Here is a 13602-nt window from a genome sequence, read left to right as displayed (position 1 = left end):
TTTAGACTGGGATTAGCATTTATTTTATGAACTGATATGGTTGTTTTGATGTGATCTGATCCTAAACCTATAGCTTCCTGAAAATGTCATATTTGAACTTTGCTATCAATAGATGAACTATTTTGTACTATTCCCTCTTTTTACTCTTTTGATTATAATCAATCAACAAGCATTTATTAATTACCTACTACATACCAGACACTATGCTAGCACTAGGAATAGAAAAAACAAAAAAAGCAGAACAACCCTGATTCTCAAGGAACTTATATTCCTTCTTTATTGTTTCTGTAATTAAATTTGCGATATTCTATGCATAATGTGAAGTATGGTTTTGGTACCAATGACTACAGGGAAAGATATTAAATGACTTTAAAGTCTGTTTTTAGAGAATCTTAGTACTACGGAATAAAACATCCCTTTAGATGCACTGTACTACAGAGGTATCCCACCCTGTGAAGAGGCTTTATTTGTGAGACCTAACAACATCAAGCTACTCTAATATTCAAATATGAATTCTCTTCTTCCAACAGTCCAATGATCCTTCCCACTGCAGGACCTTTGTTTACAATTGATGCTCCTTCCAGGTTAAATGTTCTTCCCTCATCAAAAACTCCATTCACTCTTCCATGACTATCTAAAATTCCATTTCACCCATGAAGTTTTCTCTGGCTACTCACGCCAACACTAACATCTACTGATTCAAGTTCTGTTTCTGATATTTACTAGTTTAAACTTTTTGAATACATCACAACCTTCTTCATCTATAAAATAAGGATAACAATACCTGAAATGGCACTGAGGAAAATAACAAAATTCATTTGGAAATACAAAAGACCTAGAAGATCAAGAGAAATTATGAAAAGAAGTAGGGGTGGGCTGCAGCTGTCCAAATAAGCTGAGGTGTGCCCACTCCCCCCCTCTCCTCTGACGCTGGTGATCCCTCCCCAACCATGAAGACCCCCAAGGCCCAAGTGGCGAGCAAACTGGACAAGCTGACCTAGCCCAAGCTGCAACAGTTCAAGATGTGCCTGAGGAACTACAAGAAGTTCCAAATCTTGATGCAAGACCTGGACATGGCCTCCACCACTTTGGAGCTGGCTGCTCTGCTGCTGAAGCGTTATGGCATGTCCAGGACCCAAAGGGTATTAGTTGTGATTTTCCAGGGAATAGGTCGTAAGCACCTGGTAGCTGAGGGGGCATCACAAAATACCATCAGGAGAAGAAACAATCTAGCAGGATGAGGGAGAGGGAGCGCATGCATCAGCCTCCAACGCTGAAGAAAGGTAAAAAAGGTCCATTTTCCTGGAAAATAGTAAAGGTTTCAACACCAACGTGGAAGAGACCATATGAAAATTGTGTCCCTAAAATGGAATGCTGTAACATGGACCAAACTCGTGAGGCTTTTGTGATATGTGTGACAACAGGCAGACCAGGGGCTGAACAGGACAATAGAATAAGAAACTAGTTTGAAGAGTGCAAGTTTGAATGTATATCATGCATCAATCCTTAGGAAAAGGAGTTAATGAAAAAATTAACAGAGTTTCAAGATGGAATAAAAGATAATGTTAGCTGCTGCCTTCTTACTTTTATGGCCCATGGAAGAAAAGGTTTTATAAAAACAACATTGGATGAAAGAGTCGACTTACCAGATATTTTTGAAATGTTCAACAATAAAAACGGTCCAGCAATTCAAGAGAAACCAAAATTCTTTGTAATCCAGGCTTGTAGAGAACAAAAAGATGGTAGTATTGTTCAAACCAATGATGAGTCAATGGAACTGGATGGTTCAGAGAAAAAGCGACTTCTCACATTCAGTGATTACTATATCATCTATCCTACCCAAGAATATCACACTGCTTCATGCCACCCAAGAGACACTTCTTTGATGATTCAAGCAATAGATCAAACCTTTCAGCAACACAGCAAGTGCATATTGTGGATGTTTTTACTCAAGTGAACAACAAAGTGGTACACACAGACTTTTACTTGGGTTAAGAATCCTGTAAAAGTAGTACTGGTCATGGAGTCCACTCTCACCAAAGCTGTGTACTTTTGACACTTGGTGGGTGAACAGGAGGAGGTACCTGAGAGCCAGAAGCAGCTGACATGCTGCAGTTAGAAGCAATCACATTTCCTCACACTCTGAATAATCCCTGTTCTTGCAACTGCTAAGTGAACTGAACCAGGTGCTGCACTGCTGTTCTCACCATGCTAACTCTTTTTTTTCCTCTCTAATGCTATTTTTGTTATATGGGATGGCTCTCTGGGACAGGGAGGAGAAGGGATACTGGGAATAACTATGATAATTTAAGACACAAAGTATCAATAAAAACTTATTTTTAAAAACAACAACAAAAGAAATGGCATAGAGGAACAGAATATCTGTTGCTCAGTAGTAAAAGAGTGTCCATCTTGGTACGGAGAACATGAATGTGGATTTTAGCCATGCCTATCAGTTAAATGACTTTCTCCATCATCACTAAATAGTCTGGGAATAGGAGAGAAAAAAGCAGACAGCAGAAGAACCAAGCCTGAAGACTGCCAAAGCATATATAGTTTAAGAGTGCTGAATCCGAGTGAGCTTCGAGGGGAAAACCTGAAATAACTAACCACAGAATCCAAGGTAAGAAGAAGATGTCTATGTACCAAGTGGGAAGATAAGGTAATATTTGTAGATAACTATAAAGGAAGCAAAATGCTGATTTAAGGCTTGATACCAATAGTAAGTAGCATCAAATAGGCAGAACTTAGTTACTTAAGAAGTTTTGGGAACTAATCTAGTGGATCCCCAAAAATCTACCTCCTTAACTTGTTAATAGCAGTAATGATCATTTGCTGTCATTGTTGTTGTTTGTCCTTCCTTCTCAAAAAGGACCAATCACATCACGAAGGTGATATCTTGATTTGCAAGAGAAATGGATTTAAGTGAGGAACAGATGTGCAAAGTTACCAGCCCTACTCTCTCCTCTACAGCACATCTGGGTCCAGTGGCAAGACATAGATCAGGATGACTGGAGATGGCCCCTGATGCAGCGGGAGACCTTGGCCTTTTTAAGCTAAGTCTTCTCAAGGTTTCAGTTTGTCTGAGGCAACACCCATTCGGTGATTAAGGCTAGGTTAAAAATGAAGCCAAAAAATGGCCTCTTTTACCTACTCAAAAAAAAAATCAATCTGGGAGGGGAAGACTCTCAGAGTTTCTGGCCAGAACAGAAACAATTGCTATTTACACTCACTCTGAGCCAACAAAACCCAAACAATGACCAACAGAGGACTGAGTTGGGCCCATTATTGGCCAATCAGTGAGAGCCAGAGTGATTTGGATTTAAGGCACAGTCAAGTCATTTGAATCTGAATGGGATTTATCAAAGCCTGGTTTAACAGAGGTCTATTTCAAGAAATTTATATTCCTCTGGGTAGAGCACCCACATGTAAGTGCATGATTTCCCATATGAAGGGAGGAAGAAAGGGAGGAAGAAAGGGAGGAAGAAAGGGAGGAAGGAAGGGAGGAAGGAAGGGAGGAAGAAGCAGCATTGCCCAACTGGAACTGGCCAGTTGAGTCCCCAGTGTGACAGCTACTATTACTCACAGATTGTTGTTTGTCCTTCATTCTCAAAGAGGACCAATGATATCAAATAGGTAATGTCTTGACTTGCAAGGTCAGTTAAAGAAAGAAGAAGGCTTAAGGGGAGAAAACAACAAATTCAACTTTAGACATATTAAATGCGGAGATTCAAAAGTAGATATTCTATGGGCCACTGGAATTATAGAACTTGAGTACAGTTGGATATGTAGATGTGATAGATACGATGGTAGAGCAAGCTGAGAACAAGGTCCTACATGGTACTCACATTTTAGGGATGAAAAGAAATGGATACAACAAAGGAAAAAGAATAGTCATTGAGGCAGGCAGAAAAAATGAAATGCAACATCACAAAATGTAAGAAAGAGTGGGTATTCAACACTGTTAAGCACTACGTTGAAGATAAAAAAGATATGAATTCAATATGGCAAAGAGAGAAGAGTGGAACCTCGATGGCAGAGTATATGGAAGCAATAAAACAGAGATTCTCTCCACATTCTTTCAAAAAGAGCCACAAGCTATACCATATTGAATCCAGATAGAGAAATCCAGAAAAATTCACAGTGAGTCTCTTGTCCTACCCAGCTCAGCACAGGAAGAAAAACTAAGAGGTCAGCAGACATGGTGCACACAAGGAGGGCAGCAGCAGTCTAGCACCCAGGAAGATACCATACACCAGCACAAGGGGGAACATGGAATTTTAATAAAATTGAGGACTCCCAAGTATATGCTATGAAAAGACCAAAGGTGCAGAAGAACTCTGAAGTATAAACACAAGTATGAAAACAAAAAGGTAAGTATGAATGAACAATGATAGAGAACTAATCAAGGATAAACTACTTACACTCAAATACAGGAACAGAATACTGTCTCCTACTTACATTCAAATATGGGGAGGTAATACTGCCCTCCTTACAACCCTATATTAGGGGTCATAGAGAGTTCAATTAGACAAGGCCAGGGAGTGATCTTGATGAACTTAAGAAAAGAATGTAAAGACAAGAGGAATGGTGGGGGAGGGGGTGAGAAGAGTCAGGGAGGTGAAGGGAAAGGAAGGTTAGGAAAAATTATCTCACATAATCAGGGGGTGCAAGTAAACATTTATACAAACAAGGAAGAGGGGGTAGAGTGGAGTGGCTGACGCTTGAACTTCACTTTCATCTGAACTGTTCACAAGAAAGAATACATGGACATACAGAGTTGGGTACAGAAATACATTTCACTCAACAATGAAATAGGAAGGAAAGGAGAGACGGGGAGAAGAAATTTGAGGGAGGACAGATTAAGTGAGGTATTAGTCCTAAGCAAAATAAATTCTAAGAGTGTATAAAAAATATTTATAGTTCTTTTCGAAGTGGAAAAGAATGGGAATCTGAGGGAGTGCCCATAAATTAGGGAATGGTTGAATAAAGTATGGCACATGTATGTGAAGGAATATTATTACACTGAACTCTTATCAGTGTAATGATCATCCAGGATTCCAGAGGACTAATGATGAAACATGCTATCCACTTCCTGATAAAGAGGTGAAGGATTCATAATGCAGAAAGAGACAAATATTTTTCTGGACATGGCCAATGTAAAAATTTTTCTTGGTTGACTATTTAAAAAAATACTTGGCAAGGAGGACACCATCCTCGTGAAGAACAATTTTAGTAGAGAGATGTCCAAAGAAGTAAAATTACACATTATCATAAAAGACAGGTATAGAAAAATCTTCCTAAATTATTGCTAACCAGAAAACCAGTGATTATGTTCAATGTTAGTCAGCTAACAAGTATGTATTAAGTGCTTATGATGTAACTAGTACTGTGCTAAGTGGTGATGATACAAAAAGGCAAAAAAAAAAACCATCTCTACTCTCAAGTAACGCGTTTTAATGTAGAAGGCAATGCATTCATAATTATGTACAGATGTATTCAGAGTAGATGAAAGGCACTGAAAAACCACTAGCCGCTGAGGGCACTGAGAAAGTCCTCAGGCAGAAGGTAAAAGGAAGTAGGATTAGACCCAAATCTTGAAGGAAGCCAAGAAAACTAAGAGGGAGAGGGGAAAAGGAAGAGCATTTTAAGCATGGGGGACAGCCAGAAAAAAAAGCAGAGTCAGGAGAGAAAAGTGAGGAGTATGAGAAAAGGCAAGTAACCAGTGTAATTTCATTTTAAAAATACATGGGAGGGTGTAAAGGGTAATAATACTAGATAGATAGGAAGAGGCAGGGTTACAAAAACCTTTAAATTCCCCTACACCCCCAAAACGACTTGATATTTGACCCTAATGGTAAAAGGGAGCTACTGGAACTTACTGAATAGGAAAGTGGGATGGACACAGCCAGACTTTTTGCTTTAGGAAAGTCACTTATGGCAGCTAGGTAGAGGACAGACTTGGAGTGAGGAGAGATGAGGTAGAGAGAGAAATTAGAAGTCTATTATAATAGTCTGGGCAAAAGGTAAGGAGAGTCTGAACTAGAGGGCGAACAGTATGCAGAAAAGATGGAGAAAAATCATTAGTAGTTTTATTCTGATATGAAGGACAAAATCTTTTTTTCTAAGATTGCTAAAGTGAATTTCAGCACTTTGCTAAATAGTCTTTAGATTGTAAATTCTAGGGTAAAGTTGGGCAAGGGAATTATTTTCATGGTATTAAAAAGTCACCTTTTTTGTGTGACATATAATGAAACATACTTCTTTTTATTTATACAGATCTTTGACAGAGAGATACTTGTACACAAGCTTTAGAGATGCCTCATCCTCACCAAATTAGTTAATAAGCTGTCATTATTTATGACTACATTACTAAATGGCACATGCTTTGAGTTGTTCTTCTAGTAATAGCTGATTCATCTATAGTCTACTAAGTACTTCCCCCTTGTGACCAATGACACTGTGACAAAGCCTTATCAACTTGAGTTTTCTGAAAGTTTAAAGTAATTCCTAGTTAAACCACACAAACTGTGGATAGAAATTTTGTTTCAAAATTGAGTTAGGCTAGAAATTGAGTTCTAAATCCAGAATTTGGAACTCAAAACTTTAAAAAAAAAGTTTAAAAATTGTTTTAACATGTAATTGGGATAAAAATAAAAGGCATATTTTTTAAAAAGTACACACACCAATTAAATCACAGATCTTTTGAAGCAACTATGGGCTATAAATTTCTGACAAGGATTTAATATGCTTTTCTAAACTCTGTTCATTAAATAAAGGACTTTAAGAATCATCTATGTTCAATACAGTAGAGGGGAAGAAACTGAAGACTGTCAGATTAAATGACTTGCCTATTAGATACGTCTGACAGCATACACTCAGTACACCAAATGTTGACAATTATCAGTAGCACAATTAAAGGACTCTTTTATAATAATGTCAGAAACATTCTTTGATTTCAGACTTAAATTGGCCCAGTCAAACAAAGATGCTCTCTCTCTTGTCTGATCCTGATTTTAAATTCCAATTGTCACTCCTTAAAGCATAGCTGTGCAGCCTAGTGTAAAATAGCAAAAACACTTTTTTAAAACAATGCCCCTAATGGAGCTGGAGAGTTTTCCACAGTTGAACCCTAAAAATCTCCAGTCCAAAGGATCACTTCAATTCTCATTCTTTTCTTTTTAATGCAATTTATTTATTCAACATATTAGCCTGGCCACTAGGCCACCTGAAAATTCCTAGAAAATTCGCAGTCTATAATAAAAAATTTAACTTCTTTTACTGAGGAATTAGGGGGGAAAGTAAAATGAAACAAAGATAAAGAGGGTAAATTTTACAACAGGGTATAAAAACTTTCACTTAACTCTGTCAAGCCTAAACCATAAGCTCCTCTTTAATGTTGCCTTAGTTTCTACCCCACTTAGTTGGCAAGGAAAGGCCAGCAAAGCAAAGAGAAATCATATCAATTCCACCTGTGAGAACCTTAAATAAGCACTTGCCTCAATTATTCCAAGAAGACTAGAAGGGACTTCCAAAACTACTTGATATGTGACCAAGAATCTCCTATAAAACATCCCCAAAAGTGTTTTCGCAAGTAATATAAGGGGCTCCATACCCCTTAAGAAAAAAAAAAGTAACAACAGACAAGTAAAAGTAAACAGAACAAGTTATACTTTGTCATGTGTGTCCAGCACACAAGATAGGCCTTCAACTAATAATGAAAACTTGAAGAATGGTCAAAAGCAACCCTGTAACAAAAACTGGCACCTGATTGGTCTAGAATCAAACACTAAACACACTAATAAAGCATCCGTGTGTATATGCTAGCTTAGCAGTAAAATTTATCATGGTGGTACCTCTGTGGCAGTTCAAAGGAAGTCCATTTCAGTCACTTTGCAATCTGTACCGGACTTGAAAATACTATGGCCAGTAATCTATGCTTTAATAAATGATAAGCAGGACAGTTTCAGGAAAAACCTGGAAAGACTTCTATAAACTGATGCAAAGTGAAGTAGGCAGAACTAGGAGAACACTGAACACAGTAACAGCAATATTGTATGATGATTATAACTGTGAATGATTAGCTAATCTGATCAATACAATGATCTAAGACAATTCCAAAGGACTTATAAAAAATGCTATCCACCTTCAAAGAACCAATGGAATCTGAGTACAGACTGAAGCATATTTTTTTCCACTTTGTCTATTTTTATTCCTATTTTGGCAACATGGCTAATATGAAATACATTTTGTATGACTCCACATGTATAAGTGATATCCTATCTCTTGCCTTCTTAATGGGTGAGGGAGGGAGAGAATTTAGAACTCAAATTTTTAAAAAATGAATGTTAAAAATAAATTTTGTGTATACACACACACACACGCACACTAACTACAAACCAGTCTTTGTTTCAGGGAGAAACTTGGAGTCATTGCACTCTGCAAATTCCCAAATACAATTCAGCTCACTTTTCACCTCCTACCCAACTCTGGACCCTGTTCACTGTCCATAATCAGTGTCAGCTTGTCAGTCTAGATCAGAGGTTCCCAAACTTATTTGGCCTACCACCACCTTTTCAAAAAAAAAAATATTACACAGCGCCCCCTTGGAAATCAATTTTCTTTAATCTTTCAATTTTTTTTTAAATTTTTAAAATTTAAAATCTTAAATTTAACAATTTATTGTAAATTTGTGGGGTTTTTTCCTGCATTGAAATTTTGATGACACAATATTGGGTCATATAACTGTATAGTATCATACTATAACAAACCATTACACACACATATTCCTGCCGATGCATGCTGAACTTCTGGACAATGTGCAACATGCTCGCCTACCAACACTTGCTTGTTAAGACCTGTTGGCAGACTTGTCCATTGATAGAATATAGTTTTCATTTTTGTATGCTTATGTGGAAAATAATGTAATCACTACAACTTTAACTGTTACACAACAGATGAAACATGTACCAATAGTTTTTCAAAATCTCCTTATCATCTCTTCTTTTCTTATGCCTCCAGCACTCCCTTATTTTTATTCTATGAACCCCAGTTGCACCTGAAGCTATTACCACACCCCCCTCCCATTATTCCAGGCCTCCTCCAGGGGGCAGTATCACCCAATTTGGGAACCTATGATGGTGGGACTAGATAGGATGAATTATTTTGTGTGATTACAGATCTCATTTGGAATGATGTGCAATGCTCTGAGCCTTGTTCCTATCAGCACAATGTCAATCCACCCCCCACTTTTTTAACTAAATCTTTTTTTCAATCAGCAAAAATCTACCTTCTCTCTCTCTATTCCCCCCAATTGAGAATATAATTAAAAAAAAACCCTTGTTACATATGTGTAGTCAAGCAAAACAAATCTCCACAGTGGCCATCCGATATATACATACATATACACATATATGTCTACAGACAGAGTTTAAACTGTATGAACTGTTCTCCTGATTCTGTCCACTTCGCTCTGTATTAGTTCCCAGATGGTTTCTTTGAACCATCTACAGGTAATCCCTTTAACGTTTTGCCTCTGTCTTAAATCTTCACAACAGTAACAAACATCTTTGGCAAGCATAAAGCTTCCTATTTTATGACTCACTTTATATTAATAGTCAGAAAGTTATAAAAATAAGCTCTCCATTATTACATCTTTGAAGGAATCTTTCATGATTTCTATATTTACACAGGAAAGTCTTTTGGATAGTGTTTTGCTCAGCCAAATTAAAAAGTTTTTCTTTTTACAAACAATAAATATAATGACAGCTTTTACTTTCTATATCTTTCAGTCAACTGTAACTATAAATCTTCTGTCAAAGATTTTTATGAAGGCCTGCCTGTCTCCTTCACAAAGCCAGAAAACCCTGGGCTCACCTCCTTGCCAGAATAAGGTATCAAAATAGACCTGGATGGCTCCCAGATTCTTCTTGGAGAGGTGGATAAAAGAGTTTACATTTGCTCCCAAAAACAATAAATAATTTATGGGAAATGATTATTTTTACCTAAAATTACTCATGCTATGACCATAATCAAGACACTGATGAAAATATTTTTGGTTCCTGTGCCAACATCTGTTCCAGAGGATGAAGTAGTAGAACAAACTGTTAGGAATTGGAGAAGATCTATCAATAATCACAAGGGAAGCAAAAAGTACAATGAAAAATATGATCCAAAGTTAGGAAACCAAAGAAGACAACAGATTGTGGGGATCTTAATGATTATTAAGGAACTGAAAAGAATTATTAAATTTGATAGATCACTGGCAATAAGGGAATGGGAATAGAAAGGAGGCATATGTTTTTCAACTGTGCATGGCATCTTTACAAAAACTAAACATATGATAGGACATAAAAACCTCAGAAACAAATGCAGAAAAGTAGAAAAAGTAAGCATATTCTTTACTAACCATACCTCAAGAAACATTATCATCAATAAAGAGTATTTGAAGAAAGTATTCAAACTTAAATGGAGATTAAATAATTTAATACTAAAGAATTGGTGGGTCAAAAACAAATTATCAAGAAGATGAAGGGTTTAATCAAAGAAAATTGCAATAAGATAAAAAAATAACTTGAGAGATATAAAGTAGACCTTAGGGGAAATTTTATATCTCCAACCACATAACAGGCATTGATAAATGTTTACTGGCTGACTTGATCCAATAAAGGGGGGAGGGGAAGAACACATAAGTGAATTGGGGCTGTAAAACAATAACAACAAAGAAGCTAGAATAGCAACAAATCAAGTAATACCAAATAAAAGGAAACAGAAATTCTGAAAGTCAAAGGTGAGGTAATTTTTTTAAAGAAACTAATAAAACCAAAAGCTGTTAAAAAAAATAAACAGTTAACTATCAGATCCAAAACAGAGAAGAAATACCAAGAAAAAAGGGGAAGAGTTCACAACAAATTAATATAAATAAAAAAACATAATAGAAAAATGCTAGAGTCCAAAGAAAATAAAATTGAAGCAGCAGTAAATTAATTCCCCCCCCCAAAATCAGAACTAGACAAGTGATATCAAACATTCAATGAACAATTAATTCTAATACTGCAAAAATATGGAAAGAAGGGATTCTAACAAAATCATTCTAAGAGAGAGATCTAGAGATAGGTCAAAGAAACCCATAGATCTAAATCTTTAGTAACTGTTGATACAAAATTATTGAATAAAACTTTAGCAAAGAGGCTACAGTGTATTATAAAGATCATACACTATGACCAAGATGAATATAAACCAGCAATGCAAGGTTCAAATGTTAAGGAAACTATAAACATACCCCATTAATAACAAAAATATTAAAAAATACATTATATCAATAAATTTAGAAAAAGGCTATGAAAAATACAGTATTTGCTGCTTTTAAAAACATTTAAAAGCACAGAAAAATGGATCTTTCCTTAGTATAGAAAATATTATCTATCTGAAACTGAGAGCTAGCATAATGGACTAGAGACCTTTCCAATAAGATCTGCACATTTATTTAGTGTATGCCAATCAAATTACTAGAGTTATTTAATATAATGAGAGGAAAGTAGAAAGGATGGAGGCCTAGCTAGCAATACCGATGTTAGTGTTTTTGTGGTTTTCTTTTTTGACGATAAGCAAGGGAACTCAACCACACACACACACACACACACACACCCCCACCCACCACCCCCTTCAGGAAGTAGAGGTATAGGAAAGCAGAAGCATGTTCTATCTGAGACAACAGTGCTCAGTCAGAGAACTAAAGAATAGTAGTGGTGTGGGACTAGGGGAATGGGGGGTGGGGTGGGGGTGCAGCACCCACGCTGAAACAAAGGGGTGAGGTATCCAACTGGCCCTACCCCTCAAAATCATTTGAGGCACAGGCTTGGGGCAGTGAAAGGTTACTTCCCCAGAATGGGAAGAGGCAAAGCCAGTTTGGAGGTCCAGCCCTGGGAGGAATAGAACCATCAAAGGGGAAGGAGTCAAAAAAGTGATTGAACAGGGTAGTGGTATAAGGACAAAAAATTAACAAAGATCTTAGGAAGAAGAAAACTGTTTAAAACTTTAAGCACAAACAAAAATCTGCCAGTAAAGTATTTTCATTATTTTTTTTCAGTGACTTTTCTTAAATTAAATTTTATTTTCACACAGATCTACCTTCTCTTTCTCTCCCTTCTTCCTACCCCCACCATGAGAAAGTAAGAAAACTAAAATACATTTTATAAACATGAATAGTCATGCTATCTATTGTAATAAAGAGCCCTCTGAGTCCATCACCTATCAGGATAAGCAGTATGTTTCATCATGAGTCCTCTGTAAAACTGCAGTTGGTCATTGTGTTGATTAAAGTTCCTAAGTCTTCCAAAGTTGTCTTTAAAATATTGTTATTTTATAAATTGTTCTCCCAACAAGTAAGAAATTTATGACAAAAGGGAAGGCCTCCAAGATGATTCCAGACATGTCAGAATAAATGTGGCAAGAAAAAGGAAAATTAATTAATATCCAATGAGGCAGAGGATCCTGGGGATTCCAAAAATACAATGTTCCCAAATGGTTCACTAGAGAAATAGAATTCTGAAAGCAGGATTTATGGCCTGAACAGCAGAAATAATTAGAAGAATAGAAAAACTTGAATTCATAGTGGTAAGTAAGACTCATTAAAGAAACAAAAGAAAGAACAACTTTTTGGGAATGCAAATACATAAGGACAATCTGAAAGAGAAGTAAAAAGTAATAACATGAAAAGAACACAAGACATCATTATAAACAAAACACTGATCTTGAAGACAGGATACAGAGGGATAACTTAAATATCATAGGTCTCCCAGGAAAATGCAACAAGTCAAAAACCCTGAACATTATGATGCAAGAATTAACAAAGAAAAATGCCCAAAATTTTTGAACACAGAAAACAAAATATCAATCAAAAGAATCCATAGATCACTCTCATGGAGGAAAAAAATGCTGCAAACTCCAAGATACATTGTAGTTAAATTTAACAATTTTGATGACAAAAAACAAATTCTCCAATTGACCTGAAAGATCTTCAAATATAAAGGAAAGGAAATAACACAAGACTATTCTGCACCAAACAAAAACCATAAAAGGGAATGAATAATGTGTTTTTGAAGAGCAAGGGATCTTAAGATGTAACTCAACATAATACACCCTATAACTCTAAGTCTAATCATCGATGAAAAAAAGATGAATGTTCAATAAAAGAAAGGCACTTAAAGAATTCCTACAACAAAAATGGAGACCTAAACAGATTATTTGCTTTGGAAACACCCCAAACAACAGATATATATTTTTTATATTTTTTTAAAAAGTAAATATATATAGCAAAAATGTCTGATAGAGTTAACAACAACAAACTCCCCCTCCCCCAGGGCAGGGGCCCTTTAAAAAGAAAGACATCTATGGGGTTCCAACAACCATGACATAAGAGAGACTATTAAGATATTTCTTCCTAAAAATACATAAGGAGACAAGAGTGAAAAGAACTTAAATGAAAGAACTAATAGTGGAGAAATACTATGGATTAAATCTCACAACATCGACCCCCTACAGGTGAATCAATGGTTTTTTGTTAGGGGTTTTTTTCCCCAACGACTAATATAAAATGAGAGG

General features: G+C 36.3%; 1 protein-coding gene and 1 pseudogene across 4 annotated transcripts in view; one reads left to right on the top strand and one right to left on the bottom strand.

Annotated features, from left to right (window-relative positions):
- The window catches only part of PHTF2 (putative homeodomain transcription factor 2), a 183699-nt gene that overhangs the window by 151964 nt on the left and 18133 nt on the right, over positions 1–13602 (bottom strand). The window lies entirely within an intron of this gene.
- On the top strand, positions 951–2056 carry LOC118849875 (annotated as a pseudogene).

This window comes from Trichosurus vulpecula, chromosome 5 (assembly GCF_011100635.1).
Source record: "Trichosurus vulpecula isolate mTriVul1 chromosome 5, mTriVul1.pri, whole genome shotgun sequence".
Taxonomy (NCBI): domain Eukaryota; kingdom Metazoa; phylum Chordata; class Mammalia; order Diprotodontia; family Phalangeridae; genus Trichosurus; species Trichosurus vulpecula.
This window is presented reverse-complemented; position numbering and strand designations above follow the sequence as displayed.